Genomic DNA, 14,944 nt, shown 5'->3' on the forward strand with positions numbered 1-14,944 from the left:
TTTTATGAATGCTTGAAAGTAGTTTAAGGCACTTTCAAAGGAAAGTGATTTTCTCTGAAAGGACAGAATTTAGAAAGTGAAGCAACACTCCATTCACTTGGCAGAGTGAATTGAAGTGTTGGAACAGACTGCTTCTCTTTCAGAGAAACGGATGTGAGTTTCTTTTGAATGCTTGTAAGTAGCTTAAGGCACTTTCAAAGGAAAGTGATTTTCTCTGAAAGTACAGCCTTTAGAACGTGAAGCAACACTCCATTCACTTCGCACAGAGAATTGAAGTGTTGGAACAGACTGCTTCTCTTTCAGAGAAACGCATTAGTGTTTCTTGTGAATGCTTGCAAGTAGCTTAAGGCACTTTCAAAGGAAAGTGATTTTCTCTGAAAGGACAGCATTTAGAAAGTGAAGCAACACTCCATTCACTTCGCACAGAGAATTGAAGTGTTGGAACAGATTGCTTCTCTTTCAGAGAAATGCATGTGAGTTTCTGTTGAATGCTTGTAAGTAGCTTAAGGCACATTCAGAAGAAAGGGATTTTCTCTGAAAGGACAGCATTTAGAAAGTGAAGCAACACTCCATTCACTTCGCACAGTGAATTGAAGTGTTGGAACAGACTGCTTCTCTTTCAGAGAAATGCATGTGAGTTTCTGGTGAATGCTTGTAAGTAGCTTAAGGCACTTTCAAAGGAAAGTGATTATCTCTGAAAGGACAGCATTTAGTACGTGAAGCAACACTCCATTCACTTCGCACAGTGAATTGAAGTGTTGGAACAGACTGCTTCTCTTTCAGAGAAACAGATGTGAGTTTCTTGTGAATGCTTGTAAGTAGCTTGAGGCACTTTCAAAGGAAAGTGATTTTCTCTGAAAGGACAGCATTTAGAAAGTGAAGCAACACTCCATTCACTTCGCACAGTGAATTGAAGTGTTGGAACAGACTGCTTCTCTTTCAGAGAAACGCATGTGAGTTTCTTCCTAATGCTTGCAAGAAGCTTAAGGCACTTTCAAAGGAAAGTGATTTTCTCTGAAAGGACAGCATTTAGAAAGTGAGGCAACACTCCATTCACTTCACACAGTGAATTGAAGTTTTGGAACAGACTGCTTCTCTTTCAGAGAAACGCATGTGAGTTTCTTCCTAATGTTTGCAAGTAGCTTAAGGCACTTTCAAAGCAAAGTGATTTTCTCTGAAAGGACAGCATTTAGAAAGTTAAGCAACACTCCATTCGCTTCGCACAGTGAATTGAAGTGTTGGAACAGACTGCTTCTCTTTCAGAGAAACGCATGTGAGTTTTTTATGAATGCTTGAAAGTAGTTTAAGGCACTTTCAAAGGAAAGTGATTTTCTCTGAAAGGACAGAATTTAGAAAGTGAAGCAACACTCCATTCACTTCGCAGAGTGAATTGAAGTGTTGGAACAGACTGCTTCTCTTTCAGAGAAATGGATGTGAGTTTCTTTTGAAGGCTTGTAAGTAGCTTAAGGCACTTTCAAAAAAAAGTGATTTTCTCTGAAAGTACAGCCTTTAGAAAGTGAAGCAACACTCCATTCACTTCGCACAGAGAATTGAAGTGTTGGAACAGACTGCTTCTCTTTCAGAGAAACGCATTAGTGTTTCTTGTGAATGCTTGCAAGTAGCTTAAGGCACTTTCAAAGGAAAGTGATTTTCTCTGAAAGGACAGCATTTAGAAAGTGAAGCAACACTCCATTCACTTCGCACAGAGAATTGAAGTGTTGGAACAGACTGTTTCTCTTTCAGAGAAACGCATGTGAGTTTTTTATGAATTCTTGAAAGTAGTTTAAGGCACTTTCAAAGGAAAGTGATTTTCTCTGAAAGGACAGAATTTAGAAAGTGAAGCAACACTCCATTCACTTCGCACAGATAATTGAAGTGTTGGAACAGACTGCATCTCTTTCAGAGAAATGCATGTGAGTTTCTGTTGAATGCTTGTAAGTAGCTTAAGGCACTTTCAAAGGAAAGTGATTTTCTCTGAAAGTACAGCCTTTAGAAAGTGAAGCAACATTCCATTCACTTCGCACTGTGAATTGAATTGTTGGAACAGACTGCTTCTCTTTCAGAGAAACGCATGTTAGTTTCTTCCTAATGCTTGCAAGTAGCTTAAGACACTTTCAAAGGAAAATGATTTTCTCTGAAAGGACAGCATTTAGAAAGTGAAACAACACTCCATTCACTTCGCACAGATAATTGAAGTGTTGGAACAGACTGCTTCTTTTTCAGAGAAATGCATGTGAGTTTCTGTTGAATGCGTGTAAGTAGCTCAAGGCTCTTTCAAAGGAAAGTGATTTTTTCTGAAAGGACAGCATTTAGAAAGTAAAGTAACACTCCATTCCCTTCGTGCAATGAATTGAAGTGTTGGAACAGACTGCTTCTCTTTCATAGAAATGCATTAGTGTTTCTTGTGAATGCTTGCAAGTAGCTTAAGGCACTTTCAAAGGAAAGTGATTTTCTCTGAAAGGACAGCATTTTGAAAGTGAAGCAACAGTCCATTCACTTCGCACAGAGAATTGAAGTGTTGGAACAGATTGCTTCTCTTTCAGAGAAATGCATGTGAGTTTCTTGTGAATGCTTGTAAGTAGCTTAAGGCACATTCAGAGGAAGGGGATTTTCTCTGAAAGGACAGCATTTCGAAAGTGAGGCTACACTCCATTCACTTTGCACAGTGAATTGAAGTGTTGGAACAGATTGCTTCTCTTTCAGAGAAACACATGTGAGTTTCTGGTGAATGCTTGTAAGTAGCTTAAGGCAATTTCAAAGGAACATGATTTTCTCTGAAAGGACAGCATTTAGAAAGTGAAGCAACACTCCATTCACATCGCACAGTGAGTTGAAGTGTTGGAAGAGAAGGCTTCTCTTTCAGAGAAATGCATGTGAATTTCTTGTGAATGCTTGAAAGTTGCTTAAGGCACTTTCAAACAAAAGTGATTTTTTCTGAAAGGACAGGATTTAGAAAGTGAAGCAACACTCCATTTACTTCTCACAGTGAATTGAAGTGTTGGAACAGACTGCTTCTATTTCAGAGAAACGCATGTTTGTTTCCTGTGAATGCTTGAAAGTAGCTTAAGGCACTTTCAAAGGAAAGTGATTTTCTCTGAAAGGACAGCATTTAGAAAGTGAAGTAACATTCCATTCACTTCGCACAGTGAATTGAAGTGTTGGAACAGACTGCTTCTCTTTCAGAGAAATGCATATGAGTTTCTGTTGAATGCTTGTAAGTAGCTCAAAGCTCTTTCAAAGGAAAGTGATTTTCTCTGAAAGGACAGCATTTAGAAAGTAAAGCAACACTCCATTCACTTTGCACAGTGAATTGAAGTGTTGGAACAGACTGCTTCTCTTTCAGAGAAATGCATGTGAGTTTCTGGTGAATGCTTGTAAGTAGCTTAAGGCACTTTCAAAGGAAAGTGATTTTCTCTGAAAGGACAGCATTTAGAACGTGAAGAAACACTCCATTCACTTCGCACAGTGAATTTAAGTGTTGGAACAGACTGCTTCTCTTTCAGAGAAACGCATGTGAGTTTCTTCCTAATGCTTGCAAGTAGCTTAAGGCACTTTCAAAGGAAAGTGATTTTCTCTGAAAGGACAGCATTTAGAAAGTGAAGCAACACTCCATTCACTTCGCACAGTGAATTGAAGTGTTGGAACAGACTGCTTCTTTTTCAGTGAAATGCATGTGAGTTTCTGTTGAATGCTTGTAAGTAGCTCAATGCACTTTCAAAGGAAAGTGATTTTTTCTGAAAGGACAGCATTTAGAAAGCAAAGTAACACTCCATTCCCTTCGTGCAATGAATTGAAGTGTTGGAACAGACTGCTTCTCTTTCATAGAAACGCATTAGTGTTTCTTTGTGAATGCTTGCAAGTAGCTTAAGGCACTTTCAAAGGAAAGTGATTTTCTCTGAAAGGACAGCATTTTGAAAGTGAAGCAACACTCCATTCACTTCGCACAGAGAATTGAAGTGTTGGAACAGATTGCTTCTCTTTCAGAGAAATGCATGTGAATTTCTGTTGAATGCTTGTAAGTAGCTTTAGGCACATTCAGAGGAAAGGGATTTTCTCTGAAAGGACAGCATTTCGAAAGTGAGGCTACACTCCATTCATTTTGTACAGTGAATTGAAGTGTTGGAACAGATTGCTTCTCTTTCAGAGAAACACATGTGAGTTTCTGGTGAATGCTTGTAAGTAGCTTAAGGCAATTTCAAAGGAAAGTGATTTTCTCAGAAAGGATAGCATTTAGAAAGTGAAGCAACACTCCATTCACATCGCACAGTGAATTGAAGTGTTGGAAGAGAAGGCTTCTCTTTCAGAGAAATGCATGTGAACTTCTTGTGAATGCTTGAAAGTTGCTTAAGGCACTTTCAAACAAAAGTGATTTTCTCTGAAAGGACAGGATTTAGAAAGTGAAGCAACACTCCATTCACTTTTCACCGTGAATTGAAGTGTTGGAACAGACTGCTTCTATTTCAGAGAAACGCATGTGTGTTTCCTGTGAATGCTTGAAAGTAGCTTAAGGCACTTTCAAAGGAAAGTGATTTTCTCTGAAAGGACAGCATTTAGAAAGTGAAGTAACATTCCATTCACTTCGCACAGTGAATTGAAGTGTTGGAACAGACTGCTTCTCTTTCAGAGAAATGCATATGAGTTTCTGTTGAATGCTTGTAAGTAGCTCAAGGCTCTTTCAAAGGAAAGTGATTTTCTCTGAAAGGACAGCATTTAGAAAGTAAAGCAACACTCCATTCCCTTCGTGCAATGAATTGAAGTGTTGGAACAGACTGCTTCTATTTCATAGAAACGCATTAGTGTTTCTTGTGAATGCTTGCAAGTAGCTTAAGGCACTTTCAAAGGAAAGTGATTTTCTCTGAAAGGACAGCATTTAGAAAGTGAAGCAACACTCCATTCACTTTACACAGTGAATTGAAGTGTTGGAACAGACTGCTTCTCTTTCAGAGAAATGCATGTGAGTTTCTGGTGAATGCTTGTAAGTAGCTTAAGGCACTTTCAAAGGAAAGTGATTTTCTCTGAAAGGACAGCATTTAGAACGTGAAGAAACACTCCATTCACTTCGCACAGTGAATTTAAGTGTTGGAACAGACTGCTTCTCTTTCAGAGAAACACATGTGAGTTTCTTCCTAATGCTTACAAGTAGCTTAAGGCACTTTCAAAGGAAAGTGATTTTCTCTGAAAGGACAGCATTGAGAAAGTGAAGCAACACTCCATTCACTTCGCACAGTGAATTGAAGTGTTGGAACAGACTGCTTCTTTTTCAGTGAAATGCATGTGAGTTTCTGTTGAATGCTTGTAAGTAGCTCAAGGCTCTTTCAAAGGAAAGTGATTTTTTCTGAAAGGACAGCATTTAGAAAGTAAAGTAACACTCCATTCCCTTCGTGCAATGAATTGAAGTGTTGGAACAGACTGCTTCTATTTCATAGAAACGCATTATGTTTCTTGTGAATGCTTGCAAGTAGCTTAAGGCACTTTCAAAGGAAAGTGATTTTCTCTGAAAGGACAGCATTTTGAAAGTGAAGCAACACTCCATTCACTTCGCACAGAGAATTGAAGTGTTGGAACAGATTGCTTCTCTTTCAGAGAAACACATGTGAGTTTCTGGTGAATGCTTGTAAGTAGCTTAAGGCAATTTCAAAGGAACATGATTTTCTCTGAAAGGACAGCATTTAGAAAGTGAAGCAACACTCCATTCACATCGCACAGTGAGTTGAAGTGTTGGAAGAGAAGGCTTCTCTTTCAGAGAAATGCATGTGAATTTCTTGTGAATGCTTGAAAGTTGCTTAAGGCACTTTCAAACAAAAGTGATTTTTTCTGAAAGGACAGGATTTAGAAAGTGAAGCAACACTCCATTTACTTCTCACAGTGAATTGAAGTGTTGGAACAGACTGCTTCTCTTTCAGAGAAACGCATGTGTGTTTCCTGTGAATGCTTGAAAGTAGCTTAAGGCACTTTCAAAGGAAAGTGATTTTCTCTGAAAGGACAGCATTTAGAAAGTGAAGTAACATTCCATTCACTTCGCACAGTGAATTGAAGTGTTGGAACAGACTGCTTCTCTTTCAGAGAAATGCATATGAGTTTCTGTTGAATGCTTGTAAGTAGCTCAAAGCTCTTTCAAAGGAAAGTGATTTTCTCTGAAAGGACAGCATTTAGAAAGTAAAGCAACACTCCATTCACTTTGCACAGTGAATTGAAGTGTTGGAACAGACTGCTTCTCTTTCAGAGAAATGCATGTGAGTTTCTGGTGAATGCTTGTAAGTAGCTTAAGGCACTTTCAAAGGAAAGTGATTTTCTCTGAAAGGACAGCATTTAGAACGTGAAGAAACACTCCATTCACTTCGCACAGTGAATTTAAGTGTTGGAACAGACTGCTTCTCTTTCAGAGAAACGCATGTGAGTTTCTTCCTAATGCTTGCAAGTAGCTTAAGGCACTTTCAAAGGAAAGTGATTTTCTCTGAAAGGACAGCATTTAGAAAGTGAAGCAACACTCCATTCACTTCGCACAGTGAATTGAAGTGTTGGAACAGACTGCTTCTTTTTCAGTGAAATGCATGTGAGTTTCTGTTGAATGCTTGAACGTAGCTCAAGGCTCTTTCAAAGGAAAGTGATTTTTTCTGAAAGGACAGCATTTAGAAAGTAAAGTAACACTCCATTCCCTTCGTGCAATGAATTGAAGTGTTGGAACAGACTGCTTCTCTTTCATAGAAACGCATTAGTGTTTCTTGTGAATGCTTGCAAGTAGCTTAAGGCACTTTCAAAGGAAAGTGATTTTCTCTGAAAGGACAGCATTTTGAAAGTGAAGCAACACTCCATTCACTTCGCACAGAGAATTCAAGTGTTGGAACAGATTGCTTCTCTTTCAGAGAAATGCATGTGAATTTCTGTTGAATGCTTGTAAGTAGCTTAAGGCACATTCAGAGGAAAGGGATTTTCTCTGAAAGGACAGCATTACGAAAGTGAGGCTACACTCCATTCACTTTGCACAGTGAATTGAAATGTTGGAACAGATTGCTTCTCTTTCAGAGAAACACATGTGAGTTTCTGGTGAATGCTTGTAAGTAGCTTAAGGCACTTTCAAAGGAAAGTGATTTTCTCTGAAAGGACAGCATTTTGAAAGTGAAGCAACACTCCATTCACTTCGCACAGTGAATTGAAGTGTTGGAACAGACTGCTTCTTTTTCAGAGAAATGCATGTGAGTTTCTGTTGAATGCTTGTAAGTAGCTCAAGGCTCTTTCAAAGGAAAGTGATTTTTTCTGAAAGGACAGCATTTAGAAAGCAAAGTAACACTCCATTCCCTTCGTGCAATGAATTGAAGTGTTGGAACAGACTGCTTCTCTTTCATAGAAACGCATTAGTGTTTATTTGTGAATGCTTGCAAGTAGCTTAAGGCACTTTCAAAGGAAAGTGATTTTCTCTGAAAGGACAGCATTTAGAAAGTGAAGCAACACTCCATTCACTTCGCACAGAGAATTGAAGTGTTGGAACAGATTGCTTCTCTTTCAGAAAAATGCATGTGAATTTCTGTTGAATGCTTGTAAGTAGCTTTAGGCACATTCAGAGGAAAGGGATTTTCTCTGAAAGGACAGCATTTCGAAAGTGAGGCTACACTCCATTCATTTTGTACAGTGAATTGAAGTGTTGGAACAGATTGCTTCTCTTTCAGAGAAACACATGTGAGTTTCTGGTGAATGCTTGTAAGTAGCTTAAGGCAATTTCAAAGGAAAGTGATTTTCTCAGAAAGGATAGCATTTAGAAAGTGAAGCAACACTCCATTCACATCGCACAGTGAATTGAAGTGTTGGAAGAGAAGGCTTCTCTTTCAGAGAAATGCATGTGAACTTCTTGTGAATGCTTGAAAGTTGCTTAAGGCACTTTCAAACAAAAGTGATTTTCTCTGAAAGGACAGGATTTAGAAAGTGAAGCAACACTCCATTCACTTTTCACCGTGAATTGAAGTGTTGGAACAGACTGCTTCTATTTCAGAGAAACGCATGTGTGTTTCCTGTGAATGCTTGAAAGTAGCTTAAGGCACTTTCAAAGGAAAGTGATTTTCTCTGAAAGGACAGCATTTAGAAAGTGAAGTAACATTCCATTCACTTCGCACAGTGAATTGAAGTGTTGGAACAGACTGCTTCTCTTTCAGAGAAATGCATATGAGTTTCTGTTGAATGCTTGTAAGTAGCTCAAGGCTCTTTCAAAGGAAAGTGATTTTCTCTGAAAGGACAGCATTTAGAAAGTAAAGCAACACTCCATTCCCTTCGTGCAATGAATTGAAGTGTTGGAACAGACTGCTTCTATTTCATAGAAACGCATTAGTGTTTCTTGTGAATGCTTGCAAGTAGCTTAAGGCACTTTCAAAGGAAAGTGATTTTCTCTGAAAGGACAGCATTTAGAAAGTGAAGTAACATTCCATTCACTTCGCACAGTGAATTGAAGTGTTGGAACAGACTGCTTCTCTTTCAGAGAAATGCATATGAGTTTCTGTTGAATGCTTGTAAGTAGCTCAAAGCTCTTTCAAAGGAAAGTGATTTTCTCTGAAAGGACAGCATTTAGAAAGTAAAGCAACACTCCATTCACTTTGCACAGTGAATTGAAGTGTTGGAACAGACTGCTTCTCTTTCAGAGAAATGCATGTGAGTTTCTGGTGAATGCTTGTAAGTAGCTTAAGGCACTTTCAAAGGAAAGTGATTTTCTCTGAAAGGACAGCATTTAGAACGTGAAGAAACACTCCATTCACTTCGCACAGTGAATTTAAGTGTTGGAACAGACTGCTTCTCTTTCAGAGAAACGCATGTGAGTTTCTTCCTAATGCTTGCAAGTAGCTTAAGGCACTTTCAAAGGAAAGTGATTTTCTCTGAAAGGACAGCATTTAGAAAGTGAAGCAACACTCCATTCACTTCGCACAGTGAATTGAAGTGTTGGAACAGACTGCTTCTATTTCAGAGAAACGCATGTGTGTTTCCTGTGAATGCTTGAAAGTAGCTTAAGGCACTTTCAAAGGAAAGTGATTTTCTCTGAAAGGACAGCATTTAGAAAGTGAAGTAACATTCCATTCACTTCGCACAGTGAATTGAAGTGTTGGAACAGACTGCTTCTCTTTCAGAGAAATGCATATGAGTTTCTGTTGAATGCTTGTAAGTAGCTCAAGGCTCTTTCAAAGGAAAGTGATTTTCTCTGAAAGGACAGCATTTAGAAAGTAAAGCAACACTCCATTCCCTTCGTGCAATGAATTGAAGTGTTGGAACAGACTGCTTCTATTTCATAAAAACGCATTAGTGTTTCTTGTGAATGCTTGCAAGTAGCTTAAGGCACTTTCAAAGGAAAGTGATTTTCTCTGAAAGGACAGCATTTAGAAAGTGAAGCAACACTCCATTCACTTTACACAGTGAATTGAAGTGTTGGAACAGACTGCTTCTCTTTCAGAGAAATGCATGTGAGTTTCTGGTGAATGCTTGTAAGTAGCTTAAGGCACTTTCAAAGGAAAGTGATTTTCTCTGAAAGGACAGCATTTAGAACGTGAAGAAACACTCCATTCACTTCGCACAGTGAATTTAAGTGTTGGAACAGACTGCTTCTCTTTCAGAGAAACGCATGTGAGTTTCTTCCTAATGCTTGCAAGTAGCTTAAGGCACTTTCAAAGGAAAGTGATTTTCTCTGAAAGGACAGCATTGAGAAAGTGAAGCAACACTCCATTCACTTCGCACAGTGAATTGAAGTGTTGGAACAGACTGCTTCTTTTTCAGTGAAATGCATGTGAGTTTCTGTTGAATGCTTGTAAGTAGCTCAAGGCTCTTTCAAAGGAAAGTGATTTTTTCTGAGAGGACAGCATTTAGAAAGTAAAGTAACACTCCATTCCCTTCGTGCAATGAATTGAAGTGTTGGAACAGACTGCTTCTATTTCATAGAAACGCATTATGTTTCTTGTGAATGCTTGCAAGTAGCTTAAGGCACTTTCAAAGGAAAGTGATTTTCTCTGAAAGGACAGCATTTTGAAAGTGAAGCAACACTCCATTCACTTCGCACAGAGAATTGAAGTGTCGGAACAGATTGCTTCTCTTTCAGAGAAGTGCATGTGAATTTCTGTTGAATGCTTGTAAGTAGCTTAAGGCACATTCAGAGGAAAGTGATTTTCTCTGAAAGGACAGCATTTCGAAAGTGAGGCTACACTCCATTCACTTTGCACAGTGAATTGAAGAGTTGAAACAGACTGCTTCTCTTTCAGAGAAACGCATGTGAGCTTTTTGTGAATGCTTGAAAATATTTTATGGCACTTTCAAAGGAAAGTGATTTTCTCTGAAGGGACAGAATTTAGAAAGTGAAGCAACACTCCATTCACTTCGCACATTGAAATGAAGTGTTGGAACAGACTGCTTCTCTTTCAGAGAAACGCATGTGAGTTTCTGTTGAATGCTTGTAAGTAGCTTAAGGCACTTTCAAAGGAAAGTGATTTTCTCTGAAAGGACAGCATTTAGAAAGTGAGGCAACACTCCATTCACTTCACACAGTGAATTGAAGTGTTGGAAGCGAAGGCTTCTCTTTCAGAGAAACGCATGTGAGCTTTTTGTGAATGCTTGAAAATATTTTAAGGCACTTTCAAAAGAAAGTGATTTTCTCTGAAGGGACAGAATTTAGAAAGTGAAGCAACACTCCATTCACTTCGCACAGTGAATTGAAGTGTTGGAACAGACTGCTTCGCTTTCAGAGAAACGCATGTGAGTTTCTTCCTAATGCTTGCAAGTAGCTTAAGGCACTTTCAAAGGAACATGATTTTCTCTGAAAGGACAGCATTTAGAAAGTGAAGCAACACTCCATTCACTTCGCACAGTGAATTGAAGTGTTGGAAGAGAAGGCTTCTCTTTCAGAGAAATGCATGTGAATTTCTTGTGAATGCTTGAAAGTTGCTTAAGGCACTTTCAAACAAAAGTGATTTTCTCTGAAAGGACAGTTTTTAGAAAGTGAAGCAACACTCCATTCACTTCGCACAGTGAATTGAAGTGTTGGAACAGACTGCTTCTATTTCAGAGAAACGCATGTGTGTTTCCTGTGAATGCTTGAAAGTAGCTTAAGGCACTTTCAAAGGAAAGTGATTTTCTCTGAAAGGACAGCATTTAGAAAGTGAAGTAACATTCCATTCACTTCGCACAGTGAATTGAAGTGTTGGAACAGACTGCTTCTCTTTCAGAGAAATGCATATGAGTTTCTGTTGAATGCTTGTAAGTAGCTCAAGGCTCTTTCAAAGGAAAGTGATTTTCTCTGAAATGACAGCATTTCGAAAGTATAGCAACACTCCATTCCCTTCGGGCAATGAATTGAAGTGTTGGAACAGACTGCTTCTCTTTCATAGAAACGCATTAGTGTTTCTTGTGAATGCTTGCAAGTAGCTTAAGGCACTTTCAAAGGAAAGTGATTTTCTCTGAAAGGACAGCATTTAGAAAGTGAAGCAACACTCCATTCACTTCGCACAGTGAATTGAAGTGTTGGAACAGACTGCTTCTCTTTCAGAGAAACGCATGTGAGTTTCTGGTGAATGCTTGTAAGTAGCTTAAGGCACTTTCAAAGGAAAGTGATTTTCTCTGAAAGGACTGCATTTAGAAAGTGAAGCAACACTCCAGTCCCTTCGTGCAGTGAGTTGAAGCGTTGGAACAGAGTGCTTCTCTTTCATATAAACGCATTAGTGTTTCTTGTGAATGCTTGCAAGTAGCTTAAGGCACTTTGAAAGGAAAGTGATTTTCTCTGAAAGGACAGCATTTTGAAAGTGAAGCAACACTCCATTCACTTCGCACAGAGAATTGAAATGTTGCAACAGATTGCTTCTCTTTCAGAGAAATGCATGTGAGTTTCTGTTGAATACTTGTAAGTAGCTTAAGGCACATTCAGAGGAAAGGGATTTTCTCTGAAAGGACAGCATTTAGAAAGTGAAGCAACACTCCATTCACTTCGCACAGTGAATTGAAGTGTTGGAACAGACTGCTTCTCTTTCAGAGAAATGCATGTGAGTTTCTGTTGAATGCTTGTAAGTAGCTTAAGGCACTTTCAAAGGAAAGTGATTTTCTCTGAAAAGACAGCATTTAGTACGTGCAGCAACACTCCATTCACTTCGCACAGTGAATTGAAGTGTTGGAACAGACTGCTTCTCTTTCAGAGAAACGCATGTGAGTTTCTTCCTAATGCTTGCAAGTAGCTTAAGGCACTTTCAAAGGAAAGTGATTTTCTCTGAAAGGACAGCATTTAGAAAGTGAAGCAACACTCCATTCACGTTGCACAAAGAATTGAAGTGTTGGAACAGACTGCTTCTCTTTCAAAGAAACGCATGTGAGTTTTTTATGAATGCTTGAAAGCAGTTTAAAGCACTTTCAAAGGAAAGTTATTTTCTCTGAAAGGACAGCATTTAGAAAGTGAAGCAACACTCCATTCACTTCGCACAGTGAATTGAAGTGTTGGAACAGACTGCTTCTCTTTCAGAGAAATGCATGTGAGTTTCTGTTGAATGCTTGTAAGTAGCTTAAGGCACTTTCAAAGGAAAGTGATTTTCTCTGAAAGGACAGCATTTAGAAAGTGAAGCAACACTCCATTCACTTCGCACAGTGAATTGAAGTGTTGGAACAGACTGCTTCTCTTTCAGAGAAACGCATATGAGTTTCTTCCTAATGCTTGCAAGAAGCTTAAGGCACTTTCAAAGGAAAGTGATTTTCTCTGAAAGGACAGCATTTAGAAAGTGAAGCAACACTCCATTCACTTCGCACATTGAATTGAAGTGTTGGAACAGACTGCTTCTCTTTCATAGAAACGCATTAGTGTTTCTTGTGAATGCTTGCAAGTAGCTTAAGGCACTTTCAAAGGAAAGTGATTTTCTCTGAAAGGACAGCATTTAGAAAGTGAAGCAACACTCCATTCACTTCGCACAGAGAATTGAAGTGTTGGAACAGATTGCTTCTCTTTCAGAGAAATGCATGTGAGTTTCTGTTGAATGCTTGTAAGTAGCTTAAGGCACATTCAGAGGAAAGGGATTTTCTCTGAAAGGACAGCATTTAGAAAGTGAAGCATCACTCCATTCACTTCGCACAGTGAATTGAAGTGTTGGAACAGACTGCTTCTCTTTCAGAGAAATGCATGTGAGTTTCTGGTGAATGCTTGTAAGTAGCTTAAGGCACTTTCAAAGGAAAGTGATTTTCTCTGAAAGGACAGCATTTAGTACGTGAAGCACACTCCATTCACTTCGCACAGTGAATTGAAGTGTTGGAACAGACTGCTTCTTTTTCAGAGAAATGCATGTGAGTTTCTGTTGAATGCTTGTAAGTAGCTTAAGGCACTTTCAAAGGAAAGTGATTTTTTCTGAAAGGACAGCATTTAGAAAGTAAAGTAACACTCCATTCCCTTCGTGCAATGAATTGAAGTGTTGTAACAGACTGCTTCTCTTTCATAGAAATGCATGTGAGTTTTTTATGAATGCTTGAAAGTAGTTTAAGGCACTTTCAAAGGAAAGTGATTTTCTCTGAAAGGACAGAATTTAGAAAGTGAAGCAACACTCCATTCACTTCGCACAGTGAATTGAAGTGTTGGAACAGACTGCTTCTCTTTCAGAGAAATGCATGTGAGTTTCTGGTGAATGCTTGTAAGTAGCTTAAGGCACTTTCAAAGGAAAGTGATTTTCTCTGAAAGGACAGCATTTAGAAAGTGAAGCAACACTCCATTCACTTCGCACAGTGAATTGAAGTGTTGTAACAGACTGCTTCTCTTTCATAGAAACGCATGTGAGTTTCTTCCTAATGCTTGCAAGAAGCTTAAGACACTTTCAAAGGAAAGTGATTTTCTCTGAAAGGACAGCATTTAGAAAGTGAAGCAACACTCCATTCACTTTGCACAGTGAATTGAAGTGTTGGAACAGACTGCTTCTCTTTCAGAGAAACGCATGTGAGTTTCTGTTGAATGCTTGTAAGTAGCTCAAGGCTCTTTCAAAGGAAAGTGATTTTTTCTGAAAGGACAGCATTTAGAAAGTAAAGTAACACTCCATTCCCTTCGTGCAATGAATTGAAGTGTTGGAACAGACTGCTTCTCTTTTATAGAAACGCATTAGTGTTTCTTGTGAATGCTTGCAAGTAGCTTAAGGCACTTTCAAAGGAAAGTGATTTTCTGTGAAAGGACAGCATTTTGAAAGTGAAGTAACACTCCTTTCACTTCGCACAGAGAATTGAAGTGTTGGAACAGATTGCTTCTCTTTCAGAGAAACACATATGAGTTTCTGGTGAATGCTTGTAAGTAGCTTAAGGCAATTTCAAAGGAACGTGATTTTTTCTGAAAGGACAGCATTTAGAAAGTGAAGCAACACTCCATTCACTTCGCACAGTGAATTGAAGTGTTGGAAGAGAAGGCTTCTCTTTCAGAGAAATGCATGTGAATTTCTTGTGAATGCTTGAAAGTTGCTTAAGGCACTTTCAAACAAAAGTGATTTTCGCTGAAAGGACAGGATTTAGAAAGTGAAGCAACACTCCATTCACTTCGCACAGTGAATTGAAGTGTTGGAACAGACTGTTTCTATTTCAGAGAAACGCATGTGTGTTTCCTGTGAATGCTTGAAAGTAGCTTAAGGCACTTTCAAAGGAAAGTGATTTTCTCTGAAAGGACAGCATTTAGAAAGTGAAGTAACATTCCATTCACTTCGCACAGTGAATTGAAGTGTTGGAACAGACTGCTTCTCTTTCAGAGAAATGCATATGAGTTTCTGTTGAATGCTTGTAAGTAGCTCAAGGCTCTTTCAAAGGAAAGTAATTTTCTCTGAAAGGACAGGATTTAGAAAGTAAAGCAACACTTCATTCCCTTCGTGCAATGAATTGAAGTGTTGGAACAGAATGCTTCTCTTTCATAGAAACGCATTAGTGTTTCTTGTGAATGCTTGCAAGTAGCTTAAGGCACTTTCAAAGGAAAGTGATTTTCTCTGAAAGGACA

This window comes from Myodes glareolus, chromosome 18 (genome assembly GCF_982192425.1).
Source record: "Myodes glareolus chromosome 18, mMyoGla1.1, whole genome shotgun sequence".
Lineage (NCBI taxonomy): Eukaryota > Metazoa > Chordata > Mammalia > Rodentia > Cricetidae > Myodes > Myodes glareolus.